Consider the following 26,779-nt stretch of genomic DNA (forward strand, 5'->3'; position numbering starts at 1 on the left):
CTCACTAAGTCAGTCTCTCTCTCTCTCTCTCTTTTTCTTTTTATATATATTTTTTTCCGTCTTCTTCTTCTTCTTCTTCTTCTTCTTCTTCAGACCCTGTCATAGCACTAATGCCTTTCCAATACCACCAGCAGATGGAGACACTCCATTGCAACATTGGTTGTGAGCAGCAGTTTCTAAAAACAAATGCCTCATGGCGGATTTCCCATCCATCAATGGATGGTAAATTTTGTTTTTATCATTCACTGACCACAGAAACCAATGCATGGTCAAGCAACAGCAATGACACACCCTTGTGTATAGGCATGAGACCCTCATTTCATTTAACAGGATTCAGCACCACCCACAAGACAGCTACCTGTCATGTCATGTCAAACCTGCACAGGTGTGCTAGATTATTATTATTTAGTTTTATTTTATTTTTTTACACCAATCAGTGTGCAAACATGGTCATTAAAACGCTAAATGAATAGACGTTCATAAACCAGTCAGTGCAACTCATCATTTTGGTCTCCAATTCTCAAACTCAAATTCTCACCCACGGAGGATTAAATGAGAATCTTTCTTGTTTAACACTGGAATGGGGTGGTGCACTGTTCACTACCCGAAGATACTGCCACATCGGGTCAATGCATAGGGCAACAGAAGCAAGCTTCCAAATCAGCTCCCTTTCTCAAAAATCCATTTAATTTATGGTCCCCAGATAGGGAACGTATGTATCAGTATGTGCTCACAAGTCACCCAAGTGCAAGTATTCACACAAAAAAAAACGTGCCTCAGGATGCGATCTGTCGCAAGATCCTTTCTTTTTTTACACTTGATCTAAGCCAAAAGGCCTAGAGGGGATAACCGGGAAAGGGGTGGACCCAACCATGTCCCCTTCATGAGCACTCACATTACTCATAGGAATGGAAGGAAGGCTGGCAGCCAACCAGCCTCCCATACACTTTCTGGGTGGGTGGCAGTCAGCCACCCATACATACATACAGCACAGGCTAAACCCACATCATCACTTAAAAAAAGGACAGGCGACCATTGCACTCTGATGGAGCATTTAGCAATGCAATCCATAGCCTGGCTTTTGCCTGAACCCCCATCACTCCTCCTCTTGCATATAAGACAATATTTCAGATCTGCATATGAAAACAACACGCCTACCTTTGTTGCACATAGCTGCCTGCCTGTCTCTAGTTACCCCACTGGCTGTAGCTGCGTCCCTTCCGACATGGAATAACACCAACTGTAACGATAAACTGAAAATTAACAGTATAAACCTGCATCATTTTGGACTCTGGTATTTGCTGAATCCGGGTGACCTGACAATCGATGGTGGTGCCGCTGGTGATTCTGGCCTTCTTGGAATCTGTTGGGCCTATGTGTTAGCTCACACATCACTTGGGTATCCATGGTAACTACCACAACATGGTCATCTGCAGTTTACATCTAGCCCGTGGCATTGAATGGCATTTTAAAAGTGCTAAGGGTCCTGGTGCAATAATCCTCCCATGAGGATCAGCCTCAACGGCTTTGTAGATTGCACTCATGTCAGCAACTCCATATACATTTTTTTTTCTTCATGCTTCTTTCTTCATCCTTTTTTCTTTCTGTCATTCAGACTTTCATTCATTCGATCTCTCTCACTCACTTGCTTTAACTCATTTGTTCTTACTCACTCACTCACTCACTCAATCACTCACTCACTCATTCACTCTCACTCACTCTCACTCTCTCACTCACTCGCTCACTAAGTCAGTCTCTCTCTCTCTCTCTTTTTCTTTTTATATATATTTTTTTCCGTCTTCTTCTTCTTCTTCTTCTTCTTCAGACCCTGTCATAGCACTAATGCCTTTCCAATACCACCAGCAGATGGAGACACTCCATTGCAACATTGGTTGTGAGCAGCAGTTTCTAAAAACAAATGCCTCATGGCGGATTTCCCATCCATCAATGGATGGTAAATTTTGTTTTTATCATTCACTGACCACAGAAACCAATGCATGGTCAAGCAACAGCAATGACACACCCTTGTGTATAGGCATGAGACCCTCATGTCATTTAACAGGATTCAGCACCACCCACAAGACAGCTACCTGTCATGTCATGTCAAACCTGCACAGGTGTGCTAGATTATTATTATTTAGTTTTATTTTATTTTTTTACACCAATCAGTGTGCAAACATGGTCATTAAAACGCTAAATGAATAGACGTTCATAAACCAGTCAGTGCAACTCATCATTTTGGTCTCCAATTCTCAAACTCAAATTCTCACCCACGGAGGATTAAATGAGAATCTTTCTTGTTTAACACTGGAATGGGGTGGTGCACTGTTCACTACCCGAAGATACTGCCACATCGGGTCAATGCATAGGGCGACAGAAGCAAGCTTCCAAATCAGCTCCCTTTCTCAAAAATCCATTTAATTTATGGTCCCCAGATAGGGAACGTATGTATCAGTATGTGCTCACAAGTCACCCAAGTGCAAGTATTCACACAAAAAAAAACGTGCCTCAGGATGCGATCTGTCGCAAGATCCTTTCTTTTTTTACACTTGATCTAAGCCAAAAGGCCTAGAGGGGATAACCGGGAAAGGGGTGGACCCAACCATGTCCCCTTCATGAGCACTCACATTACTCATAGGAATGGAAGGAAGGCTGGCAGCCAACCAGCCTCCCATACACTTTCTGGGTGGGTGGCAGTCAGCCACCCATACATACATACAGCACAGGCTAAACCCACATCATCACTTAAAAAAAGGACAGGCGACCATTGCACTCTGATGGAGCATTTAGCAATGCAATCCATAGCCTGGCTTTTGCCTGAACCCCCATCACTCCTCCTCTTGCATATAAGACAATATTTCAGATCTGCATATGAAAACAACACGCCTACCTTTGTTGCACATAGCTGCCTGCCTGTCTCTAGTTACCCCACTGGCTGTAGCTGCGTCCCTTCCGACATGGAATAACACCAACTGTAACGATAAACTGAAAATTAACAGTATAAACCTGCATCATTTTGGACTCTGGTATTTGCTGAATCCGGGTGACCTGACAATCGATGGTGGTGCCGCTGGTGATTCTGGCCTTCTTGGAATCTGTTGGGCCTATGTGTTAGCTCACACATCACTTGGGTATCCATGGTAACTACCACAACATGGTCATCTGCAGTTTACATCTAGCCCGTGGCATTGAATGGCATTTTAAAAGTGCTAAGGGTCCTGGTGCAATAATCCTCCCATGAGGATCAGCCTCAACGGCTTTGTAGATTGCACTCATGTCAGCAACTCCATATACATTTTTTTTTCTTCATGCTTCTTTCTTCATCCTTTTTTCTTTCTGTCATTCAGACTTTCATTCATTCGATCTCTCTCACTCACTTGCTTTAACTCATTTGTTCTCACTCACTCACTCACTCACTCACTCAATCACTCACTCACTCATTCACTCTCACTCACTCTCACTCTCTCACTCACTCGCTCACTAAGTCAGTCTCTCTCTCTCTCTCTCTTTTTCTTTTTATATATATTTTTTTCCGTCTTCTTCTTCTTCTTCTTCTTCTTCTTCAGACCCTGTCATAGCACTAATGCCTTTCCAATACCACCAGCAGATGGAGACACTCCATTGCAACATTGGTTGTGAGCAGCAGTTTCTAAAAACAAATGCCTCATGGCGGATTTCCCATCCATCAATGGATGGTAAATTTTGTTTTTATCATTCACTGACCACAGAAACCAATGCATGGTCAAGCAACAGCAATGACACACCCTTGTGTATAGGCATGAGACCCTCATGTCATTTAACAGGATTCAGCACCACCCACAAGACAGCTACCTGTCATGTCATGTCAAACCTGCACAGGTGTGCTAGATTATTATTATTTAGTTTTATTTTATTTTTTTACACCAATCAGTGTGCAAACATGGTCATTAAAACGCTAAATGAATAGACGTTCATAAACCAGTCAGTGCAACTCATCATTTTGGTCTCCAATTCTCAAACTCAAATTCTCACCCACGGAGGATTAAATGAGAATCTTTCTTGTTTAACACTGGAATGGGGTGGTGCACTGTTCACTACCCGAAGATACTGACACATCGGGTCAATGCATAGGGCGACAGAAGCAAGCTTCCAAATCAGCTCCCTTTCTCAAAAATCCATTTAATTTATGGTCCCCAGATAGGGAACGTATGTATCAGTATGTGCTCACAAGTCACCCAAGTGCAAGTATTCACACAAAAAAAAACGTGCCTCAGGATGCGATCTGTCGCAAGATCCTTTCTTTTTTTACACTTGATCTAAGCCAAAAGGCCTAGAGGGGATAACCGGGAAAGGGGTGGACCCAACCATGTCCCCTTCATGAGCACTCACATTACTCATAGGAATGGAAGGAAGGCTGGCAGCCAACCAGCCTCCCATACACTTTCTGGGTGGGTGGCAGTCAGCCACCCATACATACATACAGCACAGGCTAAACCCACATCATCACTTAAAAAAAGGACAGGCGACCATTGCACTCTGATGGAGCATTTAGCAATGCAATCCATAGCCTGGCTTTTGCCTGAACCCCCATCACTCCTCCTCTTGCATATAAGACAATATTTCAGATCTGCATATGAAAACAACACGCCTACCTTTGTTGCACATAGCTGCCTGCCTGTCTCTAGTTACCCCACTGGCTGTAGCTGCGTCCCTTCCGACATGGAATAACACCAACTGTAACGATAAACTGAAAATTAACAGTATAAACCTGCATCATTTTGGACTCTGGTATTTGCTGAATCCGGGTGACCTGACAATCGATGGTGGTGCCGCTGGTGATTCTGGCCTTCTTGGAATCTGTTGGGCCTATGTGTTAGCTCACACATCACTTGGGTATCCATGGTAACTACCACAACATGGTCATCTGCAGTTTACATCTAGCCCGTGGCATTGAATGGCATTTTAAAAGTGCTAAGGGTCCTGGTGCAATAATCCTCCCATGAGGATCAGCCTCAACGGCTTTGTAGATTGCACTCATGTCAGCAACTCCATATACATTTTTTTTTCTTCATGCTTCTTTCTTCATCCTTTTTTCTTTCTGTCATTCAGACTTTCATTCATTCGATCTCTCTCACTCACTTGCTTTAACTCATTTGTTCTCACTCACTCACTCACTCACTCACTCAATCACTCACTCACTCATTCACTCTCACTCACTCTCACTCTCTCACTCACTCGCTCACTAAGTCAGTCTCTCTCTCTCTCTCTCTTTTTCTTTTTATATATATTTTTTTCCGTCTTCTTCTTCTTCTTCTTCTTCTTCTTCTTCAGACCCTGTCATAGCACTAATGCCTTTCCAATACCACCAGCAGATGGAGACACTCCATTGCAACATTGGTTGTGAGCAGCAGTTTCTAAAAACAAATGCCTCATGGCGGATTTCCCATCCATCAATGGATGGTAAATTTTGTTTTTATCATTCACTGACCACAGAAACCAATGCATGGTCAAGCAACAGCAATGACACACCCTTGTGTATAGGCATGAGACCCTCATGTCATTTAACAGGATTCAGCACCACCCACAAGACAGCTACCTGTCATGTCATGTCAAACCTGCACAGGTGTGCTAGATTATTATTATTTAGTTTTATTTTATTTTTTTACACCAATCAGTGTGCAAACATGGTCATTAAAACGCTAAATGAATAGACGTTCATAAACCAGTCAGTGCAACTCATCATTTTGGTCTCCAATTCTCAAACTCAAATTCTCACCCACGGAGGATTAAATGAGAATCTTTCTTGTTTAACACTGGAATGGGGTGGTGCACTGTTCACTACCCGAAGATACTGCCACATCGGGTCAATGCATAGGGCGACAGAAGCAAGCTTCCAAATCAGCTCCCTTTCTCAAAAATCCATTTAATTTATGGTCCCCAGATAGGGAACGTATGTATCAGTATGTGCTCACAAGTCACCCAAGTGCAAGTATTCACACAAAAAAAAACGTGCCTCAGGATGCGATCTGTCGCAAGATCCTTTCTTTTTTTACACTTGATCTAAGCCAAAAGGCCTAGAGGGGATAACCGGGAAAGGGGTGGACCCAACCATGTCCCCTTCATGAGCACTAGTGTTGCTCGCGAATATTCGCAATTCGAATATTATTCGCGAATATCGCATATTCGCGAATTCGCGAATTTCGCGAATATAGCGCTATATATTTGTAATTACGAATATTCGGTTTTTTTTATTTATTTTTTCTTCACAGTACACATCACAGTGATCCTCCCTCTCTGCTTCCAGCTTGTGTGGTGTAAAGAAGGTTCTAATACTACTGTGTGAGACTGGCGTGCGAAAATTCGCATATGCGAAAATTAGCATATGCTAATTTTCGCATATGCGAATTTTCGCATATGCAAATTTTTGCATGCTAATATTCACATATGTTCATTTTCGCATACGCGAAAATAAAGCGAGAATATAACGAATGTGCGAATATTGGCGAATATATGACGAATATTCGTCCATATATTCGCGAATATTCGCGAATTCGAATATGGCCTATGCCGCTCAACACTAATGAGCACTCACATTACTCATAGGAATGGAAGGAAGGCTGGCAGCCAACCAGCCTCCCATACACTTTCTGGGTGGGTGGCAGTCAGCCACCCATACATACATACAGCACAGGCTAAACCCACATCATCACTTAAAAAAAGGACAGGCGACCATTGCACTCTGATGGAGCATTTAGCAATGCAATCCATAGCCTGGCTTTTGCCTGAACCCCCATCACTCCTCCTCTTGCATATAAGACAATATTTCAGATCTGCATTAAAACAACACGCCTACCTTTGTTGCACATAGCTGCCTGCCTGTCTCTAGTTACCCCACTGGCTGTAGCTGCGTCCCTTCCGACATGGAATAACACCAACTGTAACGATAAACTGAAAATTAACAGTATAAACCTGCATCATTTTGGACTCTGGTATTTGCTGAATCCGGGTGACCTGACAATCGATGGTGGTGCCGCTGGTGATTCTGGCCTTCTTGGAATCTGTTGGGCCTATGTGTTAGCTCACACATCACTTGGGTATCCATGGTAACTACCACAACATGGTCATCTGCAGTTTACATCTAGCCCGTGGCATTGAATGGCATTTTAAAAGTGCTAAGGGTCCTGGTGCAATAATCCTCCCATGAGGATCAGCCTCAACGGCTTTGTAGATTGCACTCATGTCAGCAACTCCATATACATTTTTTTTTCTTCATGCTTCTTTCTTCATCCTTTTTTCTTTCTGTCATTCAGACTTTCATTCATTCGATCTCTCTCACTCACTCACTTGCTTTAACTCATTTGTTCTCACTCACTCACTCAATCACTCACTCACTCATTCACTCTCACTCACTCTCACTCTCTCACTCACTCGCTCACTAAGTCAGTCTCTCTCTCTCTCTCTCTTTTTCTTTTTATATATATTTTTTTCCGTCTTCTTCTTCTTCTTCTTCTTCTTCTTCTTCAGACCCTGTCATAGCACTAATGCCTTTCCAATACCACCAGCAGATGGAGACACTCCATTGCAACATTGGTTGTGAGCAGCAGTTTCTAAAAACAAATGCCTCATGGCGGATTTCCCATCCATCAATGGATGGTAAATTTTGTTTTTATCATTCACTGACCACAGAAACCAATGCATGGTCAAGCAACAGCAATGACACACCCTTGTGTATAGGCATGAGACCCTCATGTCATTTAACAGGATTCAGCACCACCCACAAGACAGCTACCTGTCATGTCATGTCAAACCTGCACAGGTGTGCTAGATTATTATTATTTAGTTTTATTTTATTTTTTTACACCAATCAGTGTGCAAACATGGTCATTAAAACGCTAAATGAATAGACGTTCATAAACCAGTCAGTGCAACTCATCATTTTGGTCTCCAATTCTCAAACTCAAATTCTCACCCACGGAGGATTAAATGAGAATCTTTCTTGTTTAACACTGGAATGGGGTGGTGCACTGTTCACTACCCGAAGATACTGCCACATCGGGTCAATGCATAGGGCGACAGAAGCAAGCTTCCAAATCAGCTCCCTTTCTCAAAAATCCATTTAATTTATGGTCCCCAGATAGGGAACGTATGTATCAGTATGTGCTCACAAGTCACCCAAGTGCAAGTATTCACACAAAAAAAAACGTGCCTCAGGATGCGATCTGTCGCAAGATCCTTTCTTTTTTTACACTTGATCTAAGCCAAAAGGCCTAGAGGGGATAACCGGGAAAGGGGTGGACCCAACCATGTCCCCTTCATGAGCACTAGTGTTGCTCGCGAATATTCGCAATTCGAATATTATTCGCGAATATCGCATATTCGCGAATTCGCGAATTTCGCGAATATAGCGCTATATATTCGTAATTACGAATATTCGGTTTTTTTTATTTATTTTTTCTTCACAGTACACATCACAGTGATCCTCCCTCTCTGCTTCCAGCTTGTGTGGTGTAAAGAAGGTTCTAATACTACTGTGTGAGACTGGCGTGCGAAAATTCGCATATGCGAAAATTAGCATATGCTAACTTTCGCATATGCGAATTTTCGCATATGCAAATTTTTGCATGCTAATATTCACATATGTTCATTTTCGCATACGCGAAAATAAAGCGAGAATATAACGAATGTGCGAATATTGGCGAATATATGACGAATATTCGTCCATATATTCGCGAATATTCGCGAATTCGAATATGGCCTATGCCGCTCAACACTAATGAGCACTCACATTACTCATAGGAATGGAAGGAAGGCTGGCAGCCAACCAGCCTCCCATACACTTTCTGGGTGGGTGGCAGTCAGCCACCCATACATACATACAGCACAGGCTAAACCCACATCATCACTTAAAAAAAGGACAGGCGACCATTGCACTCTGATGGAGCATTTAGCAATGCAATCCATAGCCTGGCTTTTGCCTGAACCCCCATCACTCCTCCTCTTGCATATAAGACAATATTTCAGATCTGCATTAAAACAACACGCCTACCTTTGTTGCACATAGCTGCCTGCCTGTCTCTAGTTACCCCACTGGCTGTAGCTGCGTCCCTTCCGACATGGAATAACACCAACTGTAACGATAAACTGAAAATTAACAGTATAAACCTGCATCATTTTGGACTCTGGTATTTGCTGAATCCGGGTGACCTGACAATCGATGGTGGTGCCGCTGGTGATTCTGGCCTTCTTGGAATCTGTTGGGCCTATGTGTTAGCTCACACATCACTTGGGTATCCATGGTAACTACCACAACATGGTCATCTGCAGTTTACATCTAGCACGTGGCATTGAATGGCATTTTAAAAGTGCTAAGGGTCCTGGTGCAATAATCCTCCCATGAGGATCAGCCTCAACGGCTTTGTAGATTGCACTCATGTCAGCAACTCCATATACATTTTTTTTTCTTCATGCTTCTTTCTTCATCCTTTTTTCTTTCTGTCATTCAGACTTTCATTCATTCGATCTCTCTCACTCACTTGCTTTAACTCATTTGTTCTCACTCACTCACTCACTCACTCAATCACTCACTCACTCATTCACTCTCACTCACTCTCACTCTCTCACTCACTCGCTCACTAAGTCAGTCTCTCTCTCTCTCTCTCTTTTTCTTTTTATATATATTTTTTTCCGTCTTCTTTTTCTTCTTCTTCTTCTTCTTCTTCAGACCCTGTCATAGCACTAATGCCTTTCCAATACCACCAGCAGATGGAGACACTCCATTGCAACATTGGTTGTGAGCAGCAGTTTCTAAAAACAAATGCCTCATGGCGGATTTCCCATCCATCAATGGATGGTAAATTTTGTTTTTATCATTCACTGACCACAGAAACCAATGCATGGTCAAGCAACAGCAATGACACACCCTTGTGTATAGGCATGAGACCCTCATGTCATTTAACAGGATTCAGCACCACCCACAAGACAGCTACCTGTCATGTCATGTCAAACCTGCACAGGTGTGCTAGATTATTATTATTTAGTTTTATTTTATTTTTTTACACCAATCAGTGTGCAAACATGGTCATTAAAACGCTAAATGAATAGACGTTCATAAACCAGTCAGTGCAACTCATCATTTTGGTCTCCAATTCTCAAACTCAAATTCTCACCCACGGAGGATTAAATGAGAATCTTTCTTGTTTAACACTGGAATGGGGTGGTGCACTGTTCACTACCCGAAGATACTGCCACATCGGGTCAATGCATAGGGCGACAGAAGCAAGCTTCCAAATCAGCTCCCTTTCTCAAAAATCCATTTAATTTATGGTCCCCAGATAGGGAACGTATGTATCAGTATGTGCTCACAAGTCACCCAAGTGCAAGTATTCACACAAAAAAAAACGTGCCTCAGGATGCGATCTGTCGCAAGATCCTTTCTTTTTTTACACTTGATCTAAGCCAAAAGGCCTAGAGGGGATAACCGGGAAAGGGGTGGACCCAACCATGTCCCCTTCATGAGCACTAGTGTTGCTCGCGAATATTCGCAATTCGAATATTATTCGCGAATATCGCATATTCGCGAATTCGCGAATTTCGCGAATATAGCGCTATATATTCGTAATTACGAATATTCGGTTTTTTTTATTTTTTTTTTCTTCACAGTACACATCACAGTGATCCTCCCTCTCTGCTTCCAGCTTGTGTGGTGTAAAGAAGGTTCTAATACAACTGTGTGAGACTGGCGTGCGAAAATTCGCATATGCGAAAATTAGCATATGCTAATTTTCGCATATGCGAATTTTCGCATATGCAAATTTTTGCATGCTAATATTCACATATGTTCATTTTCGCATACGCGAAAATAAAGCGAGAATATAACGAATGTGCGAATATTGGCGAATATATGACGAATATTCGCGAATTCGAATATGGCCTATGCCGCTCAACACTAATGAGCACTCACATTACTCATAGGAATGGAAGGAAGGCTGGCAGCCAACCAGCCTCCCATACACTTTCTGGGTGGGTGGCAGTCAGCCACCCATACATACATACAGCACAGGCTAAACCCACATCATCACTTAAAAAAAGGACAGGCGACCATTGCACTCTGATGGAGCATTTAGCAATGCAATCCATAGCCTGGCTTTTGCCTGAACCCCCATCACTCCTCCTCTTGCATATAAGACAATATTTCAGATCTGCATTAAAACAACACGCCTACCTTTGTTGCACATAGCTGCCTGCCTGTCTCTAGTTACCCCACTGGCTGTAGCTGCGTCCCTTCCGACATGGAATAACACCAACTGTAACGATAAACTGAAAATTAACAGTATAAACCTGCATCATTTTGGACTCTGGTATTTGCTGAATCCGGGTGACCTGACAATCGATGGTGGTGCCGCTGGTGATTCTGGCCTTCTTGGAATCTGTTGGGCCTATGTGTTAGCTCACACATCACTTGGGTATCCATGGTAACTACCACAACATGGTCATCTGCAGTTTACATCTAGCCCGTGGCATTGAATGGCATTTTAAAAGTGCTAAGGGTCCTGGTGCAATAATCCTCCCATGAGGATCAGCCTCAACGGCTTTGTAGATTGCACTCATGTCAGCAACTCCATATACATTTTTTTTTCTTCATGCTTCTTTCTTCATCCTTTTTTCTTTCTGTCATTCAGACTTTCATTCATTCGATCTCTCTCACTCACTTGCTTTAACTCATTTGTTCTCACTCACTCACTCACTCACTCAATCACTCACTCACTCATTCACTCTCACTCACTCTCACTCTCTCACTCACTCGCTCACTAAGTCAGTCTCTCTCTCTCTCTCTCTTTTTCTTTTTATATATATTTTTTTCCGTCTTCTTTTTCTTCTTCTTCTTCTTCTTCTTCTTCAGACCCTGTCATAGCACTAATGCCTTTCCAATACCACCAGCAGATGGAGACACTCCATTGCAACATTGGTTGTGAGCAGCAGTTTCTAAAAACAAATGCCTCATGGCGGATTTCCCATCCATCAATGGATGGTAAATTTTGTTTTTATCATTCACTGACCACAGAAACCAATGCATGGTCAAGCAACAGCAATGACACACCCTTGTGTATAGGCATGAGACCCTCATGTCATTTAACAGGATTCAGCACCACCCACAAGACAGCTACCTGTCATGTCATGTCAAACCTGCACAGGTGTGCTAGATTATTATTATTTAGTTTTATTTTATTTTTTTACACCAATCAGTGTGCAAACATGGTCATTAAAACGCTAAATGAATAGACGTTCATAAACCAGTCAGTGCAACTCATCATTTTGGTCTCCAATTCTCAAACTCAAATTCTCACCCACGGAGGATTAAATGAGAATCTTTCTTGTTTAACACTGGAATGGGGTGGTGCACTGTTCACTACCCGAAGATACTGCCACATCGGGTCAATGCATAGGGCGACAGAAGCAAGCTTCCAAATCAGCTCCCTTTCTCAAAAATCCATTTAATTTATGGTCCCCAGATAGGGAACGTATGTATCAGTATGTGCTCACAAGTCACCCAAGTGCAAGTATTCACACAAAAAAAAAACGTGCCTCAGGATGCGATCTGTCGCAAGATCCTTTCTTTTTTTACACTTGATCTAAGCCAAAAGGCCTAGAGGGGATAACCGGGAAAGGGGTGGACCCAACCATGTCCCCTTCATGAGCACTCACATTACTCATAGGAATGGAAGGAAGGCTGGCAGCCAACCAGCCTCCCATACACTTTCTGGGTGGGTGGCAGTCAGCCACCCATACATACATACAGCACAGGCTAAACCCACATCATCACTTAAAAAAAGGACAGGCGACCATTGCACTCTGATGGAGCATTTAGCAATGCAATCCATAGCCTGGCTTTTGCCTGAACCCCCATCACTCCTCCTCTTGCATATAAGACAATATTTCAGATCTGCATATGAAAACAACACGCCTACCTTTGTTGCACATAGCTGCCTGCCTGTCTCTAGTTACCCCACTGGCTGTAGCTGCGTCCCTTCCGACATGGAATAACACCAACTGTAACGATAAACTGAAAATTAACAGTATAAACCTGCATCATTTTGGACTCTGGTATTTGCTGAATCCGGGTGACCTGACAATCGATGGTGGTGCCGCTGGTGATTCTGGCCTTCTTGGAATCTGTTGGGCCTATGTGTTAGCTCACACATCACTTGGGTATCCATGGTAACTACCACAACATGGTCATCTGCAGTTTACATCTAGCCCGTGGCATTGAATGGCATTTTAAAAGTGCTAAGGGTCCTGGTGCAATAATCCTCCCATGAGGATCAGCCTCAACGGCTTTGTAGATTGCACTCATGTCAGCAACTCCATATACATTTTTTTTTCTTCATGCTTCTTTCTTCATCCTTTTTTCTTTCTGTCATTCAGACTTTCATTCATTCGATCTCTCTCACTCACTTGCTTTAACTCATTTGTTCTCACTCACTCACTCACTCACTCAATCACTCACTCACTCATTCACTCTCACTCACTCTCACTCTCTCACTCACTCGCTCACTAAGTCAGTCTCTCTCTCTCTCTCTCTTTTTCTTTTTATATATATTTTTTTCCGTCTTCTTCTTCTTCTTCTTCTTCTTCTTCTTCTTCAGACCCTGTCATAGCACTAATGCCTTTCCAATACCACCAGCAGATGGAGACACTCCATTGCAACATTGGTTGTGAGCAGCAGTTTCTAAAAACAAATGCCTCATGGCGGATTTCCCATCCATCAATGGATGGTAAATTTTGTTTTTATCATTCACTGACCACAGAAACCAATGCATGGTCAAGCAACAGCAATGACACACCCTTGTGTATAGGCATGAGACCCTCATGTCATTTAACAGGATTCAGCACCACCCACAAGACAGCTACCTGTCATGTCATGTCAAACCTGCACAGGTGTGCTAGATTATTATTATTTAGTTTTATTTTATTTTTTTACACCAATCAGTGTGCAAACATGGTCATTAAAACGCTAAATGAATAGACGTTCATAAACCAGTCAGTGCAACTCATCATTTTGGTCTCCAATTCTCAAACTCAAATTCTCACCCACGGAGGATTAAATGAGAATCTTTCTTGTTTAACACTGGAATGGGGTGGTGCACTGTTCACTACCCGAAGATACTGCCACATCGGGTCAATGCATAGGGCGACAGAAGCAAGCTTCCAAATCAGCTCCCTTTCTCAAAAATCCATTTAATTTATGGTCCCCAGATAGGGAACGTATGTATCAGTATGTGCTCACAAGTCACCCAAGTGCAAGTATTCACACAAAAAAAAAAACGTGCCTCAGGATGCGATCTGTCGCAAGATCCTTTCTTTTTTTACACTTGATCTAAGCCAAAAGGCCTAGAGGGGATAACCGGGAAAGGGGTGGACCCAACCATGTCCCCTTCATGAGCACTCACATTACTCATAGGAATGGAAGGAAGGCTGGCAGCCAACCAGCCTCCCATACACTTTCTGGGTGGGTGGCAGTCAGCCACCCATACATACATACAGCACAGGCTAAACCCACATCATCACTTAAAAAAAGGACAGGCGACCATTGCACTCTGATGGAGCATTTAGCAATGCAATCCATAGCCTGGCTTTTGCCTGAACCCCCATCACTCCTCCTCTTGCATATAAGACAATATTTCAGATCTGCATATGAAAACAACACGCCTACCTTTGTTGCACATAGCTGCCTGCCTGTCTCTAGTTACCCCACTGGCTGTAGCTGCGTCCCTTCCGACATGGAATAACACCAACTGTAACGATAAACTGAAAATTAACAGTATAAACCTGCATCATTTTGGACTCTGGTATTTGCTGAATCCGGGTGACCTGACAATCGATGGTGGTGCCGCTGGTGATTCTGGCCTTCTTGGAATCTGTTGGGCCTATGTGTTAGCTCACACATCACTTGGGTATCCATGGTAACTACCACAACATGGTCATCTGCAGTTTACATCTAGCCCGTGGCATTGAATGGCATTTTAAAAGTGCTAAGGGTCCTGGTGCAATAATCCTCCCATGAGGATCAGCCTCAACGGCTTTGTAGATTGCACTCATGTCAGCAACTCCATATACATTTTTTTTTCTTCATGCTTCTTTCTTCATCCTTTTTTCTTTCTGTCATTCAGACTTTCATTCATTCGATCTCTCTCACTCACTTGCTTTAACTCATTTGTTCTCACTCACTCACTCAATCACTCACTCACTCATTCACTCTCACTCACTCTCACTCTCTCACTCACTCGCTCACTAAGTCAGTCTCTCTCTCTCTCTCTCTTTTTCTTTTTATATATATTTTTTTCCGTCTTCTTCTTCTTCTTCTTCTTCTTCTTCTTCTTCAGACCCTGTCATAGCACTAATGCCTTTCCAATACCACCAGCAGATGGAGACACTCCATTGCAACATTGGTTGTGAGCAGCAGTTTCTAAAAACAAATGCCTCATGGCGGATTTCCCATCCATCAATGGATGGTAAATTTTGTTTTTATCATTCACTGACCACAGAAACCAATGCATGGTCAAGCAACAGCAATGACACACCCTTGTGTATAGGCATGAGACCCTCATGTCATTTAACAGGATTCAGCACCACCCACAAGACAGCTACCTGTCATGTCATGTCAAACCTGCACAGGTGTGCTAGATTATTATTATTTAGTTTTATTTTATTTTTTTACACCAATCAGTGTGCAAACATGGTCATTAAAACGCTAAATGAATAGACGTTCATAAACCAGTCAGTGCAACTCATCATTTTGGTCTCCAATTCTCAAACTCAAATTCTCACCCACGGAGGATTAAATGAGAATCTTTCTTGTTTAACACTGGAATGGGGTGGTGCACTGTTCACTACCCGAAGATACTGCCACATCGGGTCAATGCATAGGGCGACAGAAGCAAGCTTCCAAATCAGCTCCCTTTCTCAAAAATCCATTTAATTTATGGTCCCCAGATAGGGAACGTATGTATCAGTATGTGCTCACAAGTCACCCAAGTGCAAGTATTCACACAAAAAAAAACGTGCCTCAGGATGCGATCTGTCGCAAGATCCTTTCTTTTTTTACACTTGATCTAAGCCAAAAGGCCTAGAGGGGATAACCGGGAAAGGGGTGGACCCAACCATGTCCCCTTCATGAGCACTCACATTACTCATAGGAATGGAAGGAAGGCTGGCAGCCAACCAGCCTCCCATACACTTTCTGGGTGGGTGGCAGTCAGCCACCCATACATACATACAGCACAGGCTAAACCCACATCATCACTTAAAAAAAGGACAGGCGACCATTGCACTCTGATGGAGCATTTAGCAATGCAATCCATAGCCTGGCTTTTGCCTGAACCCCCATCACTCCTCCTCTTGCATATAAGACAATATTTCAGATCTGCATATGAAAACAACACGCCTACCTTTGTTGCACATAGCTGCCTGCCTGTCTCTAGTTACCCCACTGGCTGTAGCTGCGTCCCTTCCGACATGGAATAACACCAACTGTAACGATAAACTGAAAATTAACAGTATAAACCTGCATCATTTTGGACTCTGGTATTTGCTGAATCCGGGTGACCTGACAATCGATGGTGGTGCCGCTGGTGATTCTGGCCTTCTTGGAATCTGTTGGGCCTATGTGTTAGCTCACACATCACTTGGGTATCCATGGTAACTACCACAACATGGTCATCTGCAGTTTACATCTAGCCCGTGGCATTGAATGGCATTTTAAAAGTGCTAAGGGTCCTGGTGCAATAATCCTCCCATGAGGATCAGCCTCAACGGCTTTGTAGATTGCACTCATGTCAGCAACTCCATATACATTTTTTTTTCTTCATGCTTCTTTCTTCATCCTTTTTTCTTTCTGTCATTCAGACTTTCATTCATTCGATCTCTCTCACTCACTTGCTTTAACTCATTTGTTCTCACTCACTCACTCACTCACTCACTCAATCACTCACTCACTCATTCACTCTCACTCACTCTCACTCTCTCACTCACTCGCTCACTAAGTCAGTCTCTCTCTCTCTCTCTCTTTTTCTTTTTATATATATTTTTTTCCGTCTTCTTCTTCTTCTTCTTCTTCTTCTTCTTCAGACCCTGTCATAGCACTAATGCCTTTCCAATACCACCAGCAGATGGAGACACTCCATTGCAACATTGGTTGTGAGCAGCAGTTTCTAAAAACAAATGCCTCATGGCGGATTTCCCATCCATCAATGGATGGTAAATTTTGTTTTTATCATTCACTGACCACAGAAACCAATGCATGGTCAAGCAACAGCAATGACACACCCTTGTGTATAGGCATGAGACCCTCATGTCATTTAACAGGATTCAGCACCACCCACAAGACAGCTACCTGTCATGTCATGTCAAACCTGCACAGGTGTGCTAGATTATTATTATTTAGTTTTATTTTATTTTTTTACACCAATCAGTGTGCAAACATGGTCATTAAAACGCTAAATGAATAGACGTTCATAAACCAGTCAGTGCAACTCATCATTTTGGTCTCCAATTCTCAAACTCAAATTCTCACCCACGGAGGATTAAATGAGAATCTTTCTTGTTTAACACTGGAATGGGGTGGTGCACTGTTCACTACCCGAAGATACTGCCACATCGGGTCAATGCATAGGGCGACAGAAGCAAGCTTCCAAATCAGCTCCCTTTCTCAAAAATCCATTTAATTTATGGTCCCCAGATAGGGAACGTATGTATCAGTATGTGCTCACAAGTCACCCAAGTGCAAGTATTCACACAAAAAAAAACGTGCCTCAGGATGCGATCTGTCGCAAGATCCTTTCTTTTTTTACACTTGATCTAAGCCAAAAGGCCTAGAGGGGATAACCGGGAAAGGGGTGGACCCAACCATGTCCCCTTCATGAGCACTCACATTACTCATAGGAATGGAAGGAAGGCTGGCAGCCAACCAGCCTCCCATACACTTTCTGGGTGGGTGGCAGTCAGCCACCCATACATACATACAGCACAGGCTAAACCCACATCATCACTTAAAAAAAGGACAGGCGACCATTGCACTCTGATGGAGCATTTAGCAATGCAATCCATAGCCTGGCTTTTGCCTGAACCCCCATCACTCCTCCTCTTGCATATAAGACAATATTTCAGATCTGCATATGAAAACAACACGCCTACCTTTGTTGCACATAGCTGCCTGCCTGTCTCTAGTTACCCCACTGGCTGTAGCTGCGTCCCTTCCGACATGGAATAACACCAACTGTAACGATAAACTGAAAATTAACAGTATAAACCTGCATCATTTTGGACTCTGGTATTTGCTGAATCCGGGTGACCTGACAATCGATGGTGGTGCCGCTGGTGATTCTGGCCTTCTTGGAATCTGTTGGGCCTATGTGTTAGCTCACACATCACTTGGGTATCCATGGTAACTACCACAACATGGTCATCTGCAGTTTACATCTAGCCCGTGGCATTGAATGGCATTTTAAAAGTGCTAAGGGTCCTGGTGCAATAATCCTCCCATGAGGATCAGCCTCAACGGCTTTGTAGATTGCACTCATGTCAGCAACTCCATATACATTTTTTTTTCTTCATGCTTCTTTCTTCATCCTTTTTTCTTTCTGTCATTCAGACTTTCATTCATTCGATCTCTCTCACTCACTTGCTTTAACTCATTTGTTCTCACTCACTCACTCACTCACTCAATCACTCACTCACTCATTCACTCTCACTCACTCTCACTCTCTCACTCACTCGCTCACTAAGTCAGTCTCTCTCTCTCTCTCTCTCTCTTTTTCTTTTTATATATATATTTTTCCGTCTTCTTCTTCTTCTTCTTCTTCTTCTTCAGACCCTGTCATAGCACTAATGCCTTTCCAATACCACCAGCAGATGGAGACACTCCATTGCAACATTGGTTGTGAGCAGCAGTTTCTAAAAACAAATGCCTCATGGCGGATTTCCCATCCATCAATGGATGGTAAATTTTGTTTTTATCATTCACTGACCACAGAAACCAATGCATGGTCAAGCAACAGCAATGACACACCCTTGTGTATAGGCATGAGACCCTCATGTCATTTAACAGGATTCAGCACCACCCACAAGACAGCTACCTGTCATGTCATGTCAAACCTGCACAGGTGTGCTAGATTATTATTATTTAGTTTTATTTTATTTTTTTACACCAATCAGTGTGCAAACATGGTCATTAAAACGCTAAATGAATAGACGTTCATAAACCAGTCAGTGCAACTCATCATTTTGGTCTCCAATTCTCAAACTCAAATTCTCACCCACGGAGGATTAAATGAGAATCTTTCTTGTTTAACACTGGAATGGGGTGGTGCACTGTTCACTACCCGAAGATACTGCCACATCGGGTCAATGCATAGGGCGACAGAAGCAAGCTTCCAAATCAGCTCCCTTTCTCAAAAATCCATTTAATTTATGGTCCCCAGATAGGGAACGTATGTATCAGTATGTGCTCACAAGTCACCCAAGTGCAAGTATTCACACAAAAAAAAACGTGCCTCAGGATGCGATCTGTCGCAAGATCCTTTCTTTTTTTACACTTGATCTAAGCCAAAAGGCCTAGAGGGGATAACCGGGAAAGGGGTGGACCCAACCATGTCCCCTTCATGAGCACTCACATTACTCATAGGAATGGAAGGAAGGCTGGCAGCCAACCAGCCTCCCATACACTTTCTGGGTGGGTGGCAGTCAGCCACCCATACATACATACAGCACAGGCTAAACCCACATCATCACTTAAAAAAAGGACAGGCGACCATTGCACTCTGATGGAGCATTTAGCAATGCAATCCATAGCCTGGCTTTTGCCTGAACCCCCATCACTCCTCCTCTTGCATATAAGACAATATTTCAGATCTGCATATGAAAACAACACGCCTACCTTTGTTGCACATAGCTGCCTGCCTGTCTCTAGTTACCCCACTGGCTGTAGCTGCGTCCCTTCCGACATGGAATAACACCAACTGTAACGATAAACTGAAAATTAACAGTATAAACCTGCATCATTTTGGACTCTGGTATTTGCTGAATCCGGGTGACCTGACAATCGATGGTGGTGCCGCTGGTGATTCTGGCCTTCTTGGAATCTGTTGGGCCTATGTGTTAGCTCACACATCACTTGGGTATCCATGGTAACTACCACAACATGGTCATCTGCAGTTTACATCTAGCCCGTGGCATTGAATGGCATTTTAAAAGTGCTAAGGGTCCTGGTGCAATAATCCTCCCATGAGGATCAGCCTCAACGGCTTTGTAGATTGCACTCATGTCAGCAACTCCATATACATTTTTTTTCTTCATGCTTCTTTCTTCATCCTTTTTTCTTTCTGTCATTCAGACTTTCATTCATTCGATCTCTCTCACTCACTTGCTTTAACTCATTTGTTCTCACTCACTCACTCACTCACTCAATCACTCACTCACTCATTCACTCTCACTGACTCTCACTCTCTCACTCACTCGCTCACTAAGTCAGTCTCTCTCTCTCTCTCTCTTTTTCTTTTTATATATATTTTTTTCCGTCTTCTTCTTCTTCTTCTTCTTCTTCTTCTTCTTCAGACCCTGTCATAGCACTAATGCCTTTCCAATACCACCAGCAGATGGAGACACTCCATTGCAACATTGGTTGTGAGCAGCAGTTTCTAAAAACAAATGCCTCATGGCGGATTTCCCATCCATCAATGGATGGTAAATTTTGTTTTTATCATTCACTGACCACAGAAACCAATGCATGGTCAAGCAACAGCAATGACACACCCTTGTGTATAGGCATGAGACCCTCATGTCATTTAACAGGATTCAGCACCACCCACAAGACAGCTACCTGTCATGTCATGTCAAACCTGCACAGGTGTGCTAGATTATTATTATTTAGTTTTATTTTATTTTTTTACACCAATCAGTGTGCAAACATGGTCATTAAAACGCTAAATGAATAGACGTTCATAAACCAGTCAGTGCAACTCATCATTTTGGTCTCCAATTCTCAAACTCAAATTCTCACCCACGGAGGATTAAATGAGAATCTTTCTTGTTTAACACTGGAATGGGGTGGTGCACTGTTCACTACCCGAAGATACTGCCACATCGGGTCAATGCATAGGGCGACAGAAGCAAGCTTCCAAATCAGCTCCCTTTCTCAAAAATCCATTTAATTTATGGTCCCCAGATAGGGAACGTATGTATCAGTATGTGCTCACAAGTCACCCAAGTGCAAGTATTCACACAAAAAAAAACGTGCCTCAGGATGCGATCTGTCGCAAGATCCTTTCTTTTTTTACACTTGATCTAAGCCAAAAGGCCTAGAGGGGATAACCGGGAAAGGGGTGGACCCAACCATGTCCCCTTCATGAGCACTCACATTACTCATAGGAATGGAAGGAAGGCTGGCAGCCAACCAGCCTCCCATACACTTTCTGGGTGGGTGGCAGTCAGCCACCCATACATACATACAGCACAGGCTAAACCCACATCATCACTTAAAAAAAGGACAGGCGACCATTGCACTCTGATGGAGCATTTAGCAATGCAATCCATAGCCTGGCTTTTGCCTGAACCCCCATCACTCCTCCTCTTGCATATAAGACAATATTTCAGATCTGCATATGAAAACAACACGCCTACCTTTGTTGCACATAGCTGCCTGCCTGTCTCTAGTTACCCCACTGGCTGTAGCTGCGTCCCTTCCGACATGGAATAACACCAACTGTAACGATAAACTGAAAATTAACAGTATAAACCTGCATCATTTTGGACTCTGGTATTTGCTGAATCCGGGTGACCTGACAATCGATGGTGGTGCCGCTGGTGATTCTGGCCTTCTTGGAATCTGTTGGGCCTATGTGTTAGCTCACACATCACTTGGGTATCCATGGTAACTACCACAACATGGTCATCTGCAGTTTACATCTAGCCTGTGGCATTGAATGGCATTTTAAAAGTGCTAAGGGTCCTGGTGCAATAATCCTCCCATGAGGATCAGCCTCAACGGCTTTGTAGATTGCACTCATGTCAGCAACTCCATATACATTTTTTTTTCTTCATGCTTCTTTCTTCATCCTTTTTTCTTTCTGTCATTCAGACTTTCATTCATTCGATCTCTCTCACTCACTTGCTTTAACTCATTTGTTCTCACTCACTCACTCACTCACTCAATCACTCACTCACTCATTCACTCTCACTCACTCTCACTCTCTCACTCACTCGCTCACTAAGTCAGTCTCTCTCTCTCTCTCTTTTTCTTTTTATATATATTTTTTTCCGTCTTCTTCTTCTTCTTCTTCTTCTTCTTCAGACCCTGTCATAGCACTAATGCCTTTCCAATACCACCAGCAGATGGAGACACTCCATTGCAACATTGGTTGTGAGCAGCAGTTTCTAAAAACAAATGCCTCATGGCGGATTTCCCATCCATCAATGGATGGTAAATTTTGTTTTTATCATTCACTGACCACAGAAACCAATGCATGGTCAAGCAACAGCAATGACACACCCTTGTGTATAGGCATGAGACCCTCATGTCATTTAACAGGATTCAGCACCACCCACAAGACAGCTACCTGTCATGTCATGTCAAACCTGCACAGGTGTGCTAGATTATTATTATTTAGTTTTATTTTATTTTTTTACACCAATCAGTGTGCAAACATGGTCATTAAAACGCTAAATGAATAGACGTTCATAAACCAGTCAGTGCAACTCATCATTTTGGTCTCCAATTCTCAAACTCAAATTCTCACCCACGGAGGATTAAATGAGAATCTTTCTTGTTTAACACTGGAATGGGGTGGTGCACTGTTCACTACCCGAAGATACTGCCACATCGGGTCAATGCATAGGGCGACAGAAGCAAGCTTCCAAATCAGCTCCCTTTCTCAAAAATCCATTTAATTTATGGTCCCCAGATAGGGAACGTATGTATCAGTATGTGCTCACAAGTCACCCAAGTGCAAGTATTCACACAAAAAAAAAACGTGCCTCAGGATGCGATCTGTCGCAAGATCCTTTCTTTTTTTACACTTGATCTAAGCCAAAAGGCCTAGAGGGGATAACCGGGAAAGGGGTGGACCCAACCATGTCCCCTTCATGAGCACTCACATTACTCATAGGAATGGAAGGAAGGCTGGCAGCCAACCAGCCTCCCATACACTTTCTGGGTGGGTGGCAGTCAGCCACCCATACATACATACAGCACAGGCTAAACCCACATCATCACTTAAAAAAAGGACAGGCGACCATTGCACTCTGATGGAGCATTTAGCAATGCAATCCATAGCCTGGCTTTTGCCTGAACCCCCATCACTCCTCCTCTTGCATATAAGACAATATTTCAGATCTGCATATGAAAACAACACGCCTACCTTTGTTGCACATAGCTGCCTGCCTGTCTCTAGTTACCCCACTGGCTGTAGCTGCGTCCCTTCCGACATGGAATAACACCAACTGTAACGATAAACTGAAAATTAACAGTATAAACCTGCATCATTTTGGACTCTGGTATTTGCTGAATCCGGGTGACCTGACAATCGATGGTGGTGCCGCTGGTGATTCTGGCCTTCTTGGAATCTGTTGGGCCTATGTGTTAGCTCACACATCACTTGGGTATCCATGGTAACTACCACAACATGGTCATCTGCAGTTTACATCTAGCCCGTGGCATTGAATGGCATTTTAAAAGTGCTAAGGGTCCTGGTGCAATAATCCTCCCATGAGGATCAGCCTCAACGGCTTTGTAGATTGCACTCATGTCAGCAACTCCATATACATTTTTTTTTCTTCATGCTTCTTTCTTCATCCTTTTTTCTTTCTGTCATTCAGACTTTCATTCATTCGATCTCTCTCACTCACTTGCTTTAACTCATTTGTTCTCACTCACTCACTCACTCACTCAATCACTCACTCACTCATTCACTCTCACTCACTCTCACTCTCTCACTCACTCGCTCACTAAGTCAGTCTCTCTCTCTCTCTCTCTTTTTCTTTTTATATATATTTTTTTCCGTCTTCTTCTTCTTCTTCTTCTTCTTCTTCTTCAGACCCTGTCATAGCACTAATGCCTTTCCAATACCACCAGCAGATGGAGACACTCCATTGCAACATTGGTTGTGAGCAGCAGTTTCTAAAAACAAATGCCTCATGGCGGATTTCCCATCCATCAATGGATGGTAAATTTTGTTTTTATCATTCACTGACCACAGAAACCAATGCATGGTCAAGCAACAGCAATGACACACCCTTGTGTATAGGCATGAGACCCTCATGTCATTTAACAGGATTCAGCACCACCCACAAGACAGCTACCTGTCATGTCATGTCAAACCTGCACAGGTGTGCTAGATTATTATTATTTAGTTTTATTTTATTTTTTTACACCAATCAGTGTGCAAACATGGTCATTAAAACGCTAAATGAATAGACGTTCATAAACCAGTCAGTGCAACTCATCATTTTGGTCTCCAATTCTCAAACTCAAATTCTCACCCACGGAGGATTAAATGAGAATCTTTCTTGTTTAACACTGGAATGGGGTGGTGCACTGTTCACTACCCGAAGATACTGCCACATCGGGTCAATGCATAGGGCGACAGAAGCAAGCTTCCAAATCAGCTCCCTTTCTCAAAAATCCATTTAATTTATGGTCCCCAGATAGGGAACGTATGTATCAGTATGTGCTCACAAGTCACCCAAGTGCAAGTATTCACACAAAAAAAAACGTGCCTCAGCATGCGATCTGTCGCAAGATCCTTTCTTTTTTTACACTTGATCTAAGCCAAAAGGCCTAGAGGGGATAACCGGGAAAGGGGTGGACCCAACCATGTCCCCTTCATGAGCACTCACATTACTCATAGGAATGGAAGGAAGGCTGGCAGCCAACCAGCCTCCCATACACTTTCTGGGTGGGTGGCAGTCAGCCACCCATACATATATACAGCACAGGCTAAACCCACATCATCACTTAAAAAAAGGACAGGCGACCATTGCACTCTGATGGAGCATTTAGCAATGCAATCCATAGCCTGGCTTTTGCCTGAACCCCCATCACTCCTCCTCTTGCATATAAGACAATATTTCAGATCTGCATATGAAAACAACACGCCTACCTTTGTTGCACATAGCTGCCTGCCTGTCTCTAGTTACCCCACTGGCTGTAGCTGCGTCCCTTCCGACATGGAATAACACCAACTGTAACGATAAACTGAAAATTAACAGTATAAACCTGCATCATTTTGGACTCTGGTATTTGCTGAATCCGGGTGACCTGACAATCGATGGTGGTGCCGCTGGTGATTCTGGCCTTCTTGGAATCTGTTGGGCCTATGTGTTAGCTCACACATCACTTGGGTATCCATGGTAACTACCACAACATGGTCATCTGCAGTTTACATCTAGCCCGTGGCATTGAATGGCATTTTAAAAGTGCTAAGGGTCCTGGTGCAATAATCCTCCCATGAGGATCAGCCTCAACGGCTTTGTAGATTGCACTCATGTCAGCAACTCCATATACATTTTTTTTTCTTCATGCTTCTTTCTTCATCCTTTTTTCTTTCTGTCATTCAGACTTTCATTCATTCGATCTCTCTCACTCACTTGCTTTAACTCATTTGTTCTCACTCACTCACTCACTCACTCAATCACTCACTCACTCATTCACTCTCACTCACTCTCACTCTCTCACTCACTCGCTCACTAAGTCAGTCTCTCTCTCTCTCTCTTTTTCTTTTTATATATATTTTTTTCCGTCTTCTTCTTCTTCTTCTTCTTCTTCTTCAGACCCTGTCATAGCACTAATGCCTTTCCAATACCACCAGCAGATGGAGACACTCCATTGCAACATTGGTTGTGAGCAGCAGTTTCTAAAAACAAATGCCTCATGGCGGATTTCCCATCCATCAATGGATGGTAAATTTTGTTTTTATCATTCACTGACCACAGAAACCAATGCATGGTCAAGCAACAGCAATGACACACCCTTGTGTATAGGCATGAGACCCTCATGTCATTTAACAGGATTCAGCACCACCCACAAGACAGCTACCTGTCATGTCATGTCAAACCTGCACAGGTGTGCTAGATTATTATTATTTAGTTTTATTTTATTTTTTTACACCAATCAGTGTGCAAACATGGTCATTAAAACGCTAAATGAATAGACGTTCATAAACCAGTCAGTGCAACTCATCATTTTGGTCTCCAATTCTCAAACTCAAATTCTCACCCACGGAGGATTAAATGAGAATCTTTCTTGTTTAACACTGGAATGGGGTGGTGCACTGTTCACTACCCGAAGATACTGCCACATCGGGTCAATGCATAGGGCGACAGAAGCAAGCTTCCAAATCAGCTCCCTTTCTCAAAAATCCATTTAATTTATGGTCCCCAGATAGGGAACGTATGTATCAGTATGTGCTCACAAGTCACCCAAGTGCAAGTATTCACACAAAAAAAAAACGTGCCTCAGGATGCGATCTGTCGCAAGATCCTTTCTTTTTTTACACTTGATCTAAGCCAAAAGGCCTAGAGGGGATAACCGGGAAAGGGGTGGACCCAACCATGTCCCCTTCATGAGCACTCACATTACTCATAGGAATGGAAGGAAGGCTGGCAGCCAACCAGCCTCCCATACACTTTCTGGGTGGGTGGCAGTCAGCCACCCATACATACATACAGCACAGGCTAAACCCACATCATCACTTAAAAAAAGGACAGGCGACCATTGCACTCTGATGGAGCATTTAGCAATGCAATCCATAGC

General features: G+C 43.0%; 15 pseudogenes; all 15 read right to left on the reverse strand.

Moving 5' to 3' along the window:
- Positions 1-583: 583 nt before the first annotated feature.
- Positions 584-847, reverse strand: LOC130334043 (U2 spliceosomal RNA; annotated as a pseudogene).
- A 1,468-nt stretch (positions 848-2,315) lies between these two features.
- Positions 2,316-2,579, reverse strand: LOC130334020 (U2 spliceosomal RNA; annotated as a pseudogene).
- Positions 2,580-4,056: 1,477 nt separating this feature from the next.
- LOC130334132 (U2 spliceosomal RNA) lies at positions 4,057-4,320 on the reverse strand (annotated as a pseudogene).
- A 1,480-nt stretch (positions 4,321-5,800) lies between these two features.
- Positions 5,801-6,064, reverse strand: LOC130334021 (U2 spliceosomal RNA; annotated as a pseudogene).
- Positions 6,065-7,993: 1,929 nt separating this feature from the next.
- On the reverse strand, positions 7,994-8,257 carry LOC130334022 (U2 spliceosomal RNA; annotated as a pseudogene).
- A 1,933-nt stretch (positions 8,258-10,190) lies between these two features.
- LOC130334023 (U2 spliceosomal RNA) lies at positions 10,191-10,454 on the reverse strand (annotated as a pseudogene).
- A 1,914-nt stretch (positions 10,455-12,368) lies between these two features.
- On the reverse strand, positions 12,369-12,633 carry LOC130334100 (U2 spliceosomal RNA; annotated as a pseudogene).
- A 1,479-nt stretch (positions 12,634-14,112) lies between these two features.
- LOC130334113 (U2 spliceosomal RNA) lies at positions 14,113-14,378 on the reverse strand (annotated as a pseudogene).
- A 1,471-nt stretch (positions 14,379-15,849) lies between these two features.
- Positions 15,850-16,113, reverse strand: LOC130334024 (U2 spliceosomal RNA; annotated as a pseudogene).
- Positions 16,114-17,593: 1,480 nt separating this feature from the next.
- LOC130334025 (U2 spliceosomal RNA) lies at positions 17,594-17,857 on the reverse strand (annotated as a pseudogene).
- Positions 17,858-19,334: 1,477 nt separating this feature from the next.
- Positions 19,335-19,598, reverse strand: LOC130334026 (U2 spliceosomal RNA; annotated as a pseudogene).
- A 1,478-nt stretch (positions 19,599-21,076) lies between these two features.
- LOC130334028 (U2 spliceosomal RNA) lies at positions 21,077-21,340 on the reverse strand (annotated as a pseudogene).
- A 1,471-nt stretch (positions 21,341-22,811) lies between these two features.
- Positions 22,812-23,076, reverse strand: LOC130334101 (U2 spliceosomal RNA; annotated as a pseudogene).
- Positions 23,077-24,552: 1,476 nt separating this feature from the next.
- Positions 24,553-24,816, reverse strand: LOC130334090 (U2 spliceosomal RNA; annotated as a pseudogene).
- Positions 24,817-26,287: 1,471 nt separating this feature from the next.
- Positions 26,288-26,552, reverse strand: LOC130334102 (U2 spliceosomal RNA; annotated as a pseudogene).
- Between the last annotated feature and the right edge of the window lie 227 nt (positions 26,553-26,779).

This window comes from Hyla sarda, unplaced genomic scaffold, assembly GCF_029499605.1.
Source record: "Hyla sarda isolate aHylSar1 unplaced genomic scaffold, aHylSar1.hap1 scaffold_428, whole genome shotgun sequence".
Classification (NCBI taxonomy): Eukaryota; Metazoa; Chordata; class Amphibia; order Anura; family Hylidae; genus Hyla; species Hyla sarda.